The sequence below is a fragment of the Scedosporium apiospermum genome, assembly GCF_000732125.1.
Source record: "Scedosporium apiospermum strain IHEM 14462 chromosome Unknown SEQ_SAPIO_0176, whole genome shotgun sequence".
Lineage (NCBI taxonomy): Eukaryota > Fungi > Ascomycota > Sordariomycetes > Microascales > Microascaceae > Scedosporium > Scedosporium apiospermum.
In genome coordinates, this window is record NW_015971877.1 from 336,293 (window position 1) to 351,744 (window position 15,452).

General features: G+C 50.5%; 3 pseudogenes; all 3 read left to right on the top strand.

The window, feature by feature from the left end:
* Positions 1–5,079: 5,079 nt before the first annotated feature.
* Positions 5,080–6,027, top strand: SAPIO_CDS10641 (annotated as a pseudogene; the record flags this gene model as incomplete).
* A 3,219-nt stretch (positions 6,028–9,246) lies between these two features.
* SAPIO_CDS10642 lies at positions 9,247–11,049 on the top strand (annotated as a pseudogene; the record flags this gene model as incomplete).
* A 1,298-nt stretch (positions 11,050–12,347) lies between these two features.
* On the top strand, positions 12,348–14,345 carry SAPIO_CDS10643 (annotated as a pseudogene; the record flags this gene model as incomplete).
* Positions 14,346–15,452: the final 1,107 nt, after the last annotated feature.

Genomic DNA, 15,452 nt, shown 5'->3' on the forward strand with positions numbered 1-15,452 from the left:
AAGAACAAAGTATGTAATCTCCCATTTGTCTTTGGACGCTGAACCGTCAGACAAAGGGTTTCAAGATTAACTTGCCAAATCCCGTGGGCGCGGACAGGCGGAGCGGGGCGGAGAGCACGCGTCAAATCCAGATCCACAAGATTAACCAGAGACCAGAGTGTCGGAGACCACACAGCCCAATATGCAAACGAGTTATGCGTGCATACCTGAGACGATGTCGACTGTCGACTATTGACCCGTTAATGCGAGCGTAGAGATACACGTCATCGTGCAGAATGAAAGGTGCTACGTAGGTATGAGGGGGATCTTGGGGGACCTGTCCCAGCGACTGAACCTGGATAAAATTTTAGTTCTAGTTACTATTACACGAAAGAAGTACACTAGTATTGACGATTGAGGCATCGGGCACGACTCGTCGAACCGGTCCCAGGAAGTTGGGAAAACCAAACCCAAGGTAACCCCAACATACTTCGTACATGGTAATGCCGACAGAGGACAAAGGACAAAGGACAAAGTAGGTGGATGGGAAGACTTGTAAGAGGTAAGACTTAACGATTAAAAAAAAAAATGCTGGAGCCACCGGGGCCCAATAGACAAAAGACACCCTTCGATTTTGAACTTTTCTCTTCCAATGGTTAGCCTTGAGTGATGGGGTCATTCCTCCTGACTCTGCCCAGACAGCTCGTACGGAGTGGTGCCTAGAAATAAGCAGATTCCCCACAAACCTTGATAGCGCACATACTGGAGGCGACATTGACATGCCAGAACCCCGTTCCTGATGACATGCTTCGTGGGAAATGGGTCGTTTATATCCTGGTAGATTTGGTTGGATTTCGCCAACTTGGCAGTGTTGAATTCTGACGATAATTTTACTTCGTGAGAGTGCAGTGACACCCAATGGGTATGTGGCCAGGCCAGTCTTACCAGGGATCTGTAGTCGCTTCCAAAGAACCCCGACTTCTATTTTCCATTAACTATTATTACCTTCGTTACATTTCCATGTACGAAACCCTGTCGCCAAGCTGACCTAATTACGAAAGAAAATCATCACGATTAGACTCGAAGGGGCATCATAACCGATAGCTCCAAAGGAAAGAGGGTAATATTACCCCCAATTCTTTTCTCCATTTTTCACTACTGCACTACGAAGGATCAGGTGTAGTGTAGTTTATAATACTTCCCCAATACCCGGAGCGGAGTTGTTCAAATTTTTTTTAAAGGGGGCGAATCCCTGTCAAACCCTGGGAAGGGTCCACCACTTCCATCTCCAATGGTGTGTGACGCAACCCTAATTCGGGTCTTTTCCCGTTTGGCCCCTGACCACCCAGATCCCTGGATCAAATTGTACGAAGTACGAAGTACTTTTGTACTGAAGCTGATTCTCTTTTCGGAGAGAGTCCGCAAGGACAAAGGAAGAAGTATGAAGTGCTTGGATGAAGCTCAAAATGCCGGCCTTCGCTACCACCACAAGTCTACTTTTCTGACTCGAGACGACTTTAAAATCGAAAGGATTCTTCCTCTTGACAACGTTTACCTGGTATGGCCACACGTAATCGTTCGTATCCTTCTCTCAGCAAGAACCGGTTCTTGGCAAGGTTACATCATCTTCCCGGATCCCTTACCCACAAAATACGGTTCGAAGGCTTGGGGATTGTGTGCTAAATTTCGTGGTGGGCGAGTGGGCCTTCCCAACAACATACGCCACGTTTGAAGTACGAAGTAAGAGCCGATGGGGTTTATATCCGAAAAGACAGCCCGGTTGTACAAAGGTAAAACTAAGCCGTTCATGACCCTGGCACCCAGCTCTGCGATGTATGCCTGCCTTGGGGTGGATGCATACATGACGAAGACCCGCTTTAGGTTGGATGTGCTACAGGACATGAACGTCTGTCCGACCAGGTCGATTTCTTCACGCTGCCCATGTGGCGTGAAAGGGGCATCAAGGATTGAGGATATCCGTCCATAAGCCATCTTGGGTTGATTAAACTAGAACGCAGAGCTCGGCTTACCCATGTTAGTGAGGTCTTCTCCACATCGCGAGCTCCTGCTACTAGCACTTGAATGTAGGTCAAGTGAAGTCGGAGATAACAAACAGGGGCTAATAAAATGGTCAGAGGGTATTAATCTGTATTATGCCCCCTTCCGCTTTCCATCGCAGCTAGCGAGACGAGGCGGTTACGTTCGTGCCAACCTTGCCTGAGAAAATGTTTAGAGTCATTTGGTAATCTACTAATATACACTACTCATTGTTCGCACTTCGTATGAACCGAAGCCCATGTACATACGCTAGTGGGATTCCACGTAGGAGGGAACGTACTTGTAATAATCTGTAAGACTAAGGTTCGTTTACTTCGTGCGAGGGAGTTCCGAAGTAAGAAGTGTCCAGGGCGCACGTCAAGAACCTTCTCTGCCTTGCTTGGAGGCGTGGGTGGCGTTTAACTTGAACGACAGCACCACCGCCTCTTCTGAGGCGGTGCCGATATCCGAGGAGGGAAAAAAGGGTCCGTGCTCATGACGAAAGAAGTATTTCGTACTTTGTATGTAGTACCTCGGTACTTCGTACTTCGCACGGATTTTCCAGATTCAAAGTAAGAAATGATGCAAAACTTGAAAACTGCACTGCCCGGCCAGGCACTACTACTTCGTACTTCGTACAATCTTCGCACATTCGCAAGTATTAATCGATCAGCGTCGAACGGGCGATGACGAACAAAGTGCGAAGTAGAGAACTCTACTTCGTAGTGTGGCAGAGCATCGCTGACAGATCGACCCGTCAGAGACTGTTAAGTTTCTAAGCGAACCACACCGTCGGATCACAAGTGCAAAATCCCAATATTTCGGGCACTGGGCAATAAAAAGTGGGTAACAGCACAGCATGATTGTCCCAGCCAGCAGGTAACGCGAATTGTTTCTTTCCTTTTCATGCCCCTTTATCCAGCGAATCGCGGGCCTCCGTCAAGCCCGATGTCTGGACTCGAGCATTTTTATTGCCAGGAGAGGACGGGACATGCAGTTTGCTAGTTGCCTGCATGGACAGACCTGTGTGGTTTCGCTGCATCAATGCGACGACACACCAGACGTCCATTTTGTACTTTGTGTGATTGATGTCCTTTGTACGAAGTACAATGGCAGAATCGGGCTTTGGCCGAGAGGGGACTTTTTATAAACATTAGCTTTGAAGTGCCAACGTCGACGAAGAAGAAGTAAGTAATTAAGACTAATTACTTCATAATAATAGTTTACAACATCCGAACACGACTGTCTTCTCAGGGATGCACGACCGGTCTCCAGCCTGGCGCAAGCTCTACTCTTCTGGTCGTAGCTGACAGTCAGGGTTCTGCTCCTTGCCTCCCCTCCCTGTAGTGTAATCAATACGTCTGAGGAGGGCCTTTGCACTTGTAACCAAACCCTGGGCACGCGTCACGGAACACCAGAAATGCGCCTTGAAGAAGCCTCAACGCCTCAAATCTGGAGTCATGGAAGTAGATTGATCCATCGAAGAAATATTTTCTCGCCCAAACGCCAACGTGGAGTGTGCAGCTCTGGAGCGGTTCCGGTGCCCGGCAGTCCGGTCCCCCAGGTGCGTAGCTAAGACTCCGACGGGTCGGATAAGGGCCCTAACTGTCTTACTTCATACTTCATGAAGGATCACCTCCTCTGAGTTTCTCTCTCTCAACTTCGTAGATTTTCTCCTCTGTACTTCGTACAGGTTCGTCCTATTCTGTACTTCGTACTGAGGTGCTGCTGGTTTGCAAGTTAATTGGTCTTAAATCCGCGCTAGGCTAGTGTCGAAATAGCCCTTGAACCTTTTGTGGGTTAGACATTATCCGTGGATGCATACCCTGGTGGTGTCCATCCATCAATCAATCCATACCCGTACGAAGGGAGTGTAGTGTACTTCAAAGAGAGGCACGTCTTTGCGCCTTTTCCTCCCTAGCGCGACCCTTGAGCTCAACCAGGCCATGTACGAAGTACTTTCGTACTTGGATGAAGAATCACTGGGCCTGGGTGCTGTCATCAATCGATTGATCTTGATCTAATTCTTACTAGTCGTCACCCGGGGTATACGCTAGACTGCCTGACCCTGGCACCCAGCGCCTGGTTCTCCATTAACTCCATCCTCTTTGAGCATTTGTCGTGGGCTTGTCCCAAGTTTTACAAGCGCGTCGTATGTCATAAACAGTGTTGAGCATGTGCAAGAATATTAAAGAACCAAGCCGCCCGCACCACGACGGATTGTTATCCACTGCGAGGCCCTGCTTCCCACCCCCAGCCAAGTTTCACAATCTTAGCGATTCGCAGGAATCCCGGAGGTCAGGATCACTGCTTCCGTAATTCGATTCCAGCATTGAACGACCAGCGACCGACCAGGTAGTAATTACTACTCGCTACTGCTTCCTCAAAGCCAGGCATTCCTTGAGTCTCGACGTGGTATTATTATAGTCCGGCGGTTCCACCCTTCCCGCCATTTGAACTTCACTTCGAATACTCACCTTCTCGTCCTCGCGTCGCTCCCGATCAACCCTGGAACGACTGGCCAGCGAGTTTCTAGCTCTAGAGTCAACCTCTCGCAGCTGAACGATCAAATCTTCATTCCTTTCTTCCTTTCTTCCTTTCCTTTGCCCTCCCCAAGAGGCACTTACCGGTCAAATTGATCTGTCCGACTGGATTTCAGCGCTATCCGCCAAAGCCGGATGAACCGTCTTACTAGGAGAAATAGGCCAGCCACTGCGCTGCTCACCATCGAACGCCGCGCATTAGCGCATGAACACACTACGCTACTCCGTACAGGGGGATGATCTCTGAACCCTCAGCCAGCACCAGCACCAGCACCAGCACGTCCACCCCCCCTTCTTCTTAAGGTGCTCGTCTCCCTTGCTTGGACTCCTCTCGTAGTATTTGGAGGCTTTCCTTTCCAGCCTCAAACCTCGCACAGGATTGCGAAATCTTCTGCACTTGCGCAGGACAGAAAGGGACTTTTCCCCTTCTTCATCTTTTTTTTTAGGGCTTCACTCCTTCCTCCAAACACAAGGACGGATTGGAGCTTCTTTTTTTTAATTCATCGTCTCCTCGCCTCAGATGGTGGATCAGCCGCAAGAGAAAGCGAGGAGGGAGACATGCTCGACCCAGACCGACAATGTTCAGCAGCGCCCCGAATCGTTAGTTCGCGGAGCAACTCCCTCGCCGAACAGACGCAGCACACATGACGCCGGGACAAAGACGACCCGCGACGATGCCCACGCACAACAGCAAAAAGATATTTCTCAGACACCAAAGGCAGCCACCGCAACATCTTCGAAATCGAAAGTAAATTCAGATGCGTCGCAATCCAAGGGGAAATCGCCGTCCAGGACTAGCACCAAGCCGCATACTTCAGATACACCAAGGCCCAGTAACGACGCCTCCATGCAGCCACCGGCGAACTCAATATCGGAACCGCCGTCACCGCGCAGTCCACCAAGAAAACGGCAACGCATTTATAGAGACACGCAGCATCCCACGAAATCTCCGGAGGAAACCAAAGGTGGAAAGGACTCTTCCCAGAGCATGTCGGAGCGGAACGATACGAGCAGCCCGGTCGCAAAATCCTCATCATCAAGGTCGTCTTCGAGAGCTCCATCTCATGATCTCCGTAGTGATGATGAGGCCCTCTTCGACGACGCGGCGACAGAAGAGCCGCCTCCGGCCGACAACTCACCCTTACCATCATTAGCAAAGCAGCGGGAAATTGATTCCGTCATGAGGTCCCTTCCCGACACGGTGGCGCCCCTCGAACCCGACAGTGAGGAGGAGATCTTAGTTGCGGAGGTCGACAACGACGACGAAGGATTTGCTGAAGATCCAAACAGCGCCCAATTTCAACTATTGTTGTCCGCGGGAGTCGGCCTGTCGAGAAGACGGATGCTCAGGCCAGGGAATATGAACAAGGCCCCCGCAGAAGGCTCATCTCCCAAGGTGGTCCGTAAACCAATTCGCATTCGGAGACGAGTCAAACAATCTCTAGCTGAAAACACTTCTGAGTCTTGATTCCTCTTCAACGGTTGCAACGTCGGCCATTACGGTGCTGCTTTACATACGTTTATATGAGGACGTCGACATCAACCCTCCACGCTCCGACAGCCAACATCGAACTTCTCGTCCTATTAATTCAGCTCCTCTTCCAATACGCCTCATGAACAAAGCTATCATCGAACAACTTGTCCGATATTATCGATCACTATACATATTCTTGCCTGACCGGGTCTTTTCTTTTCCTTTTTTTTTTCTCTCTTTTCTTTTTGGCGCCTTTTAATTACTTGGTATTGGCGTTTTGAGTTCACACTCACCGGGGCTACTACTATTTTGTGCGGATTGGGACCATTTACTGGCGTTCCGGAGAATCGGGTCACTACATATTCATTTCATCCACTCGTCTGTCTTATCAAACACCCTTTGCATGGAGTCGGCAGGGTCATTTTCGTGCCTGGTCAAGGATGGCGTTTCCAGCATCACTCAGATTCGATGAGAGGGGAATCATTGAAAAGAAAAGGGGGGGGTTGGGGGGTAAAATGGTGGAAGATACCATATTCGCGCGATTGATTTATTCTACCTTTTTTTCATTTTCGGGTAACGGATCGCATCATTTTTGGCTCATTTTTCTTCTCGTTGAGAGCAGGTTGAACATTGAAGGACCAAGCTTTCAGCTCCTCTTCTTTGAGTCATCTAGGGGGATCTAAGGGAAATCATGGAACACCAATGTCTTTCTTCTCTCTGGGGGAACAAAAAGGGGGTTATATTTGGAAAGCGCTGTCAGATAAGAGCCTGGGAAACCATGTCATGACAAGATCTTTTGAGTACGCTACTCGCAATACATCTTCAAATAAAAACATTTAACAGCCCGCCACAATTCGGCCCTCGCAATTCTCGGATACCTTACACACTAAAACATCGTGCCTATTCCCGGAGTTTTGGTGGTATTTTTGAAGTGATCGTCAGTCTGCTTTCTTTCAGCTCCACTCGGGGCGATCTTTGACCTCTGGTGGCGTGTAACGGCAAGACTGAAATCCCGACAAACTGGGATTCACGACTCGCCGATCCCTTCACTAGTGTTGACCATGACTTTTTTTTCCGGCGGGCTACACCAAACGCTGGCGTCGTGTGAAAGCACCGTCCAAGTGGCATTGTCGATAGGCAGGCCCGAAGCCCCGCATGTTTAAAAAGAAAGAAGGGGAAAAGAAACAAGTGGCAGACGGTTTTGTGCAAAGAGCCCCTCGTCGCGAAGTGTCGCCTCTGCCTCTGTATATCACCCCTCGGGCACTTGACTTTCTGCTACATGCACAAAGAAATATGACGACTCCTCAATATGCGGGTAAGCGCATATAACCATCCCACACTGCTGGGTCATGTTGGGGGGACCTGGGGCATCTGGGACCTGGGAATGGGGACCGTGCTAGGCCGTCTCCATTCGATGATGTCTCAAATATATTGGTCAGGTCCGTCCCAGGCGTGTAAGTGGGGAAGGGATCTCCTCAATGTTTCCCTTTCCCCACTGCATTCCATCTTGCTCTTGCTTCGATCTGGCATGCTATCGCAGCCTCACCCTTTACGGTTTCCCGTTCTAAGTCCTCTGCAATGACGATGACTTATCAGATAACGATGACGGAAAACTCCTCTTTCTCTACTCCGCAGTCAGATGAGAAAGGCGGTCTGGAGGGCGGAAAAAGGAAGGTGGAAGGTGGGAAATAGGGCACGGGACAAGACTCTCTGCAGAGCTAGTCGCGGAAGTTTTAGGAAGGGATCGACACTGGAACGAAACAAGATTGGGGGTGATCCAGAAGAAGATTGAAGCTACGAAGTCTTAGTACCTGAACATTGGAAACTTCTTTGTGGACTCCACATGAGGACTCAGTCTAGTCTTGAGAAAGACACGGACAATCGTTGGATGCGACCCACGGTAGGCAAGAGCGAAGGGAGAGATCGAGATAAACAGGAGAGGACCTTAATTAAATCCAAAGGGAAAGTGAAAGGGGGATAGAAGCTGTGTTTTAAGTCGAGTTGCACAAAGATTGTGGAGATGATGCACGATGCCGGGGATTAAGATGCATCGCATACTTTCCTCCACTTCGTACATATCGAATAGGACAAAATAAGATTGATATGTTTGTAACTCGGATCCTGGCCCGAGGGGGCAGCAGGAACAGCCACGAGGCATCGTTTCATGGTCCCTTCTTCCTTGCAAGAGCAACCAAGACGCAAGGCATAGTATTTCATGCTCGAACCAATCCTGATGCTTAAGAGCATTGAAGTTCAAGCCCATCAGAGATCCATGCAGGTGCAATGATAACGCGGCATGTAAACGTTTCTGTGGTTCCGTGAAACGTTGATCCCTTAATGTTTAGATCAACTTCAGTGCCTCGCGGCAAGCTCACCCATTACAATAGTTCAATACCATCAAATGGTCTCTCCTTGAGACTCACGCGAGGCATTCTCGAGAGGCGAACCCTCATTTCGTTTGAACGGATGTCCCTCCATCATATCGCCGGATATGGTCACTGCTTCTTGTTCAAAGCCTCTGCACTTTGTTCCGCACAAACCCTCCTGGGCCTCATGTCCTCATAGCCATATGGAATGTGGAACCTCGCCTATCAGTTGAAGCGAGACGCCACTATCAGTGCAGCACAAACATTGCCGTGATGAAAGGCTCGAGGTGTCCCGCTCCGCTCCATCGACAAGGCCGTCCAAGTTTCATTTCTGTTTGCAAACACCTCTCTTGCTAAGCGAGGCATCTTCGTCTTACCATAGATGGATACTCGGTCTGACGAGGCTACTATTCCCCGGGTAACTTCTCTTTATGTCTGCCCTTGTCCCTTGCCAGCGGAGTTGCGGAGATGCCGGCTGGAATGGGGTCGTTGCTTCGCAGCAACGGCCCAAGCATTCCATTTTCAGTGGAAGTTGGCCATTACTGACAAGCTCCTAAGCCTTTCATTTTCCGCTATTTACCGTTGCTATGGAAGTTTGGGCCTTGTATACCAGTAAGATCAAACAAGCCGCGTTTTTCCTCATCGGCAGTGGATTTTAACTGCAACCATCTCTCAACGTACAAACATGGACTCGTCCCCCATTCCCGCCCATGAATCCGGAATCTTTATGTCTTCTTCTTTTTTCCTCGTGTGTTGTCGGCCTCCATTCGTCCCGACCGTGTTCAGCATCATCTTGTTGAATGAGACACTCGTGATGCGATCATTGCCTTTAAGTTCTTGAGTCACCATGTCCTACACAGCTACTCAACTGTCTTTTGAACTACAGAACAACAAAGTCGACGGGTTGGTCCCGTTTTGGGAGACCGGCCGTAAACCTGGACTCTATGAGGGTCTCTTTGACGGCTTGATCGACTACAGCAAGCCGTTTAGTGAAGTCGAAAGCTCAAATTCCTCTTATGGTCTGACATCCGCCGTCAGTTATGCCGATGGCAATGGAGAGGTGTCTCCTTCGGCATTTTTCCCAGCGTTCGACATTCCCCCAAGCTCTGCCACAAGCTCTGCTACGAGCTCTTTCGATTTCAGTCAGGCATCGTGGCAGGGTCCATATGTTGACTTCGACATCAAACCCGACGAGGGTTTACTACCTTCACAATCCGACTCTAGCGAACGAGACGATGGTATAACCACCAACGAGATCGATTATTTAATATCGGTCGACAATTCGCCGCTCGAGCCTCTATCTCCAACCCAGCTGCCGGTCGATTTCTTCCCAGACGCAGAGCTTTTCAATCTCGACGTTACCTCCCCCCAGACTCCGCAAAAGGCAATACCGAATCCTACGCCGAGTTCCAACCCCCGGAGAAGGCCAAGCGCTGCCCTAGAGACCGTATCCCCCTATTCTGCGGCAAAAAGGACTCTAGTTTCGAGGAAACGTTCCAAAAAGGACATTGCAGAAAGTTTTAGCTTCCCTCCGTTCGAGTTCGAAACGAAGCAAGCACCGACGACACCCAGGATCTCACAGAGTTTTATCGGGGCCTCAACTCCAAGGCCAAAGTTCCCGACTTTGAGACGGGTACGTAGCGCTGCTCCGTTCGTTCGAGGCATTGTTGAAGACCCATTCTGTAACACCAATACGGCGCCGATGCCTCCTCCAAGAGACGCGAGGCTACTCCGAAGCAAAGGTTCGGGCAGCCTGCTGGTGAGAAAACGCGGAAGCTCCCAAAAGGCTCCATACGCAAGTTCGCCTACGAAGTGCTCATGGACACCTGCTCCCACCACTTCGATTAACACCTTCAGCGGTAGCGAAGTACTCTCTTCAGTGCCTCCTCCACCAGTCACTCCGGTAGAGAGAGTGGACAACTGGTGGGATACATCCAACTTTTGGTCCGACAATAAAGATTTTTCTCGCACGGATGGCCGTGATGCAGTTCGCAATGCCTCGCCTAACCTCGCGAGACATGCCGATTTTGGAAACAATTACAACGGCGATTACAATGACAACATGTTGTGCGATGGTATCCCGGAGAACTCCATGATTCATACACCACGATCGACGCTTGATCAGTCCGGCATGGTTCAAAATTTGGCCCTATCTGCCGCAACAATGCCACAGTCTCCGTCCTCGCATTTCACCCCAGGGCGCCGACTACGGTCCAGAACAACATCCTGCGCGCCTCGATATACGGAATCCATGCCGACTCGCCTCGGAAAAATACCAAGCATCAGCCCTCCTTCGTCCCCGTCGCTCTCGCTCCGACACCATCGGTCCAACGAGTCGGTTTACAGCCGATCCGTCTCCGGATTCCCTGGAGACAAAACTATTAGGAAAAGGCAGGCATCACTTCGATCCGAAACAAGATTCTCCGCTGGCTTAACTGGAATAGGGTTTGTCAACTTCACGCCTCAAGATAAGCAGACTTTGATGGCTGGAGTAGCACCAAGCGGAAGTTCCAAGACAAAAGCCAAGAGGGAGAAGGAGGAGCTTGAACGGAGGCGGAGACTAGGAGAGGTAGCCATCAAAGCTGTAGAGGCAGCCGGTGGCGATGTACAAATTCTGGCGGAAGAGGCCAAGGGTCTGATTGGAGACTAAGCGAAGGCGCAAGTCTGACAAACCATGAATTGGCCTGTCTGTATCCATTAGGGGGTGTAGGATTTAGGGAGGAGTAGAGAGGATCAAATTATTTGCCTAGATCTTGAGAGAACAAACTTACATATAGCTTAACAGCATAACTTGTATACTACTTGGCGTTCTTGCTTGTATTGATTTGAGATCAAAATGGCTTGACCAACTGTATTATCATGAGGCCTTCAAGGTGAGCATGTACACAATAAAGAGTTGACACGTTGGGGTGTTGGTTGTTGGGGAGGAGATGCTGGGGATGGGTTCCAGCTTCTGGCTTTGGGTCGGGAAGAAAGTACATATAACATTGTAAGAAAGGCTCAGTCGTGATTCCCACTTCCCACCACAGAGGACAGCTTAGCTTTAATTGTTCCAACATGCAGTCACAACCTTGACCAAGAACACTGATATTGACTAGGAAAGATACATAGGCTGATAAAAGCAGGAACAGAGAACCTGGGTCCTGTTCTTGCAATGCATGGTCTTCATGTATCTGACTGATGTGCACTGATGTTATGCTTTTATGCTGGGGTCACAGTCAACCATAACTCTTGCCATTCATGATTCTATCCTATAGATCGCACCTATCTACTCCTGGAATCCGAACGTCACAATGGACCTCTGATATTGAGGGTAGAAGGAGGGATGAGCCGGGATCACAATGGAGAAGGTCCAGAGATCCTTGGGGAATGCTGATAGCAATAGCATGGCATTTCCCTTCCTATTGATTTCACTACTTTCCTTGGCCATCTTCATCACAGCCTCTACGGTTTCCATCTTTCTTACTTACTTGCATCGAGCACACCGAAGAGCCATCATTCAGAGACACAGATCTTACTATTCACTGTCCTAAAAAAGAAAAACCGTTTCAGCAAATCCACATCTCGAAAGCGTTTCAGCGACCAGTTCAGGACGAGTCACCAGCTCGCTCGATTGAAGTAGTGCTTTGAATGGAGAGAGTGTCCTGGTATCTGTTTTGACGAGAGTTTTCCCGAAACGGAACAATAAGAGAGGTATGTGAATCGTCATCTAACGTCATGTCCTCCTGGAATGGGAACGGATGGATCAACTAAACGATGCTAGGATCTAGGATTGCCGGCGCCAGGAAGTCCACTTACACCTCAGTTTCTACTACTAATCGGCTGTATCATACACGCGGTCCCGGAGGGCATCCACTTTCCAGGTACGATAGAGCTTCTGCCTCAAATCACCCATTACTTATTTATGGCTATAAAAAGCTCATGAGATTCGTTTCGTTAGGTGTCAAAATGGCTTCTACCCAGCAACAGCCCACGCCCGCTTTTTACCCGATCATCCCGACTCTGAGGATTAACACCGACTTCTCTAATGCCCGGAAGATCCCCTTTGAGCAGATCAACTCTGCTCCGGTGACAAGAAGGGAGATGGGGTTCCCGGACCCAGCTCATGGCCACCACGACAGACCAAGCGAGGCTTTTGCTAGCGACAACTGGCGAAGTACGATGGCGGTGCCCAATGATGGCAATAGTCCGGAGAGTAACTCGGACGAACCCTCGCCGGAGAATGTCTTTTCATCCAATGAAGAGGCTGGGACTCCCGAGTCAATGCAATCCGAGGGTACAGCGTCTCTGGGCAAGGATAAGAAGTCACCAGATGTCGTCGTCGTCCAAGTCGAGCAGGCGGCTGCCATCAATTCGCCCTACGCTAGGGTGGATCGAGCAGTAGACCTCGACCGCACGCCGGAGACCTCTCCAGTTGAGAGGCACCCAGCGTTAGCACGACTCATCAGCCACGGGTGCGCGAGTGTGGCGTCACTGAGCGGCCGCGTCGACTCGGTAGCACGCGACAAGCTCGATATCATTGAGCTTCTCCCAGTCACTTTGAGTCCCGATGGAAAAGTAGTTTGTCAACACCACGACGACTTGGGCGGTACCTGCGCATGCGAGTCATTCCCTCTTGTGGAGATCGGCGTGTCGCTGGATAGGGCGGCGCAGAGCAATAGAGTCTGCTATCCCATTGAGGAAGTTGACGAGTCACAGATTGAAGACCAGCCGAGCCCCCAGCTGAGCCCCGAAGGCGAAAAGGGATCAATAGCGATTCTGGAGTCTCCTACGCTGGGCGCCAAACGCGAGGATGAAGCGGAGAGATTCGAGGGCCTGCTTGGAAAGCTCCGGAAGTCAGCCGAGGAGAAGTGCGATAAACTTATCAAGGAATGGAAGGATCCCGTTACGGGTCGCTCTGAACCCTTGAGTACCTGGGATAGAGAGACACTCGTGGCTTGGACTCGGCGATTCAACGAGTATAAGGACTTGATCTACAGGAAATATGCTCCTCATAGCGACCGAGGCAGTGCTTCTGAAAGGGTCCCTCTTGGGCCCGGCCCAGAAGCAACCGCAAGCCCCGAGCAGCTGGCTCCGAAACCACGAGAGCCCAAGGACTCAGGCATTGACATGGAAATTCCCACCAAGGAACGAAGCTTGAATCCCAAAGCCGAAGAGTTCCGTCCTCCGCTGAAAAGAACCGGCTCGGGATTCGGTGTCAAGGTAGGAAGGCAGGATATTCAGACTCCCGTGGCGCCTCCGAAACTTAATGGCTTGGGCCGCTGTGTCGGCAGCGGAGGTAATGGTGCCAAGCCGGCAGATATTCCTCAATTCCCGGCAACACCACTCCTCCCCCTGACTCCTGGATTGGCTAGCCTTTACGACGGGAATTTAGCCCCGCCACCTCTGAGCCTGGCCGCCCTGCTTGCGCAGGTATATGGCACGGCATCACCCCTTCCTGTGCTTCCGATGTGCAGCCCTACTCTGCCGACCCTGAAGCCCGGATTCAGTGCCCCCAGTCCAGTTGCCGGGTTTGGTGGCATGTGTGGACTTCACGCAGCACACCCACCGCATTCCTGCCAGCACAGACACCTGGGGTGCCCTTGGACTAGCTGTTCTAACCGTCGCCCCGTTGTTCCAGTCAGCCCAGCCCTGAAGGGCCTGCCTCGCATCCTCCCACCGGCATTGTCACAGGTACCTCCCGGTCCTATGCCGAAGCCCCGCTTCCCGGACGCTCGTGGCCAGCAGGCATACGAGGAATGGATCGAATGGAGGAAGGCAAACGAACCCGGTTATGCTCTCGAGTGCAAAGCGAGACAAGCTAGGAGGGCTTACCGAGGCCGAGGCCCGCCAAGGGCATCCGTAGGCAAAGAGGACTCTCCGGAAGTCCCCGGAAAACAAGAAAGCGAATTCATGAAGCCGCTGGAGGGAAGCACGCGGGGAATGGGTGTGAGGAGTGAAGGGTAAATTTGCACACACACTCACGCAAGCAATTTGGCTAGGACCGATGTCTTTTGCGGGCTGGAGATATACCTTACAAAGTCCCGTCATTACACGTTGTCTATACCGGGCGTTTCGGAGAGGAAACGGTGGGAGTTGGTGGTTTCGTTCGGCGGCGCATTATTAACGGTCAGCATGGAGTTTTCTGCACTTGCATGGGTTACGGGGATTTGGCATCGTTGGATGATTTGAGAATTGGGCAACATTATTACTTAGATCAGGATTATGGTACATCCGGAGTCAAGGATACACTCTACTTCAGTCCCAGGAGTCGTGCAAGAAGGGGGAGCAGCAAACTTGGGTCGGACTGGAGAGACGGCGTTATCCGTTGGAGAGTTTTGGGGGGCGTTGGGCGTTACTACTCCTCGAGGAATTGTGCTTTGCATCAAGCCTATTGGAGGGTGTCCTGGCTTGTCCATTCGAATTCGGAGTGCATAGTTTATTGTATTCCGCTATACAGCTTAACCTTGCCCTGCTTTGGCTGGCATGGGACTCGGCTGTGGAAGATGGACATTCATGCGAGAGAAACCATTGCTATCACATACTTCGCGCTGGTTCGTTCGATTTTGTGTTTGATCTGAGAGTGAAGTTTAACATAGGCATCGACTACCTAGATGCTGAGTACCGTAGAAGTTTTAACGTATCTGATCTGGATCCGTTTCGAATAATTGATCTCTCTTAGGAACTTTGAGACGGGGAAAGAATAAGGCGAGCGGGAATGCAAATCGAGCGACGAAGTTGGATGATGGCTCGGCTGAGATCCGGCTAAACTAGCTTTCCAGGTTGGGGAAGCTTGGTTCTTTGGTGTGTGCCTTGAATTGTTCCTTCGCGACGACCTCATCATTGAATTGGCCCAGTGGTACGCTCGTTTCAACACCAAAGAAACACCTTCGCATTACGTTCCTGGTATCCATTTAGGACTGAATAGTTCTACTACGCACCGAGGACGGCTTTCCCAACGATATTTGCGCAGACCCCGATAATAGTTGTCGTTTTTCCGCCTTCAATACCTACCGAAGGAGCTCCATTATTGACGACCAAGGCCGAGCAGCCTGCCCGATTCGGACGATACGA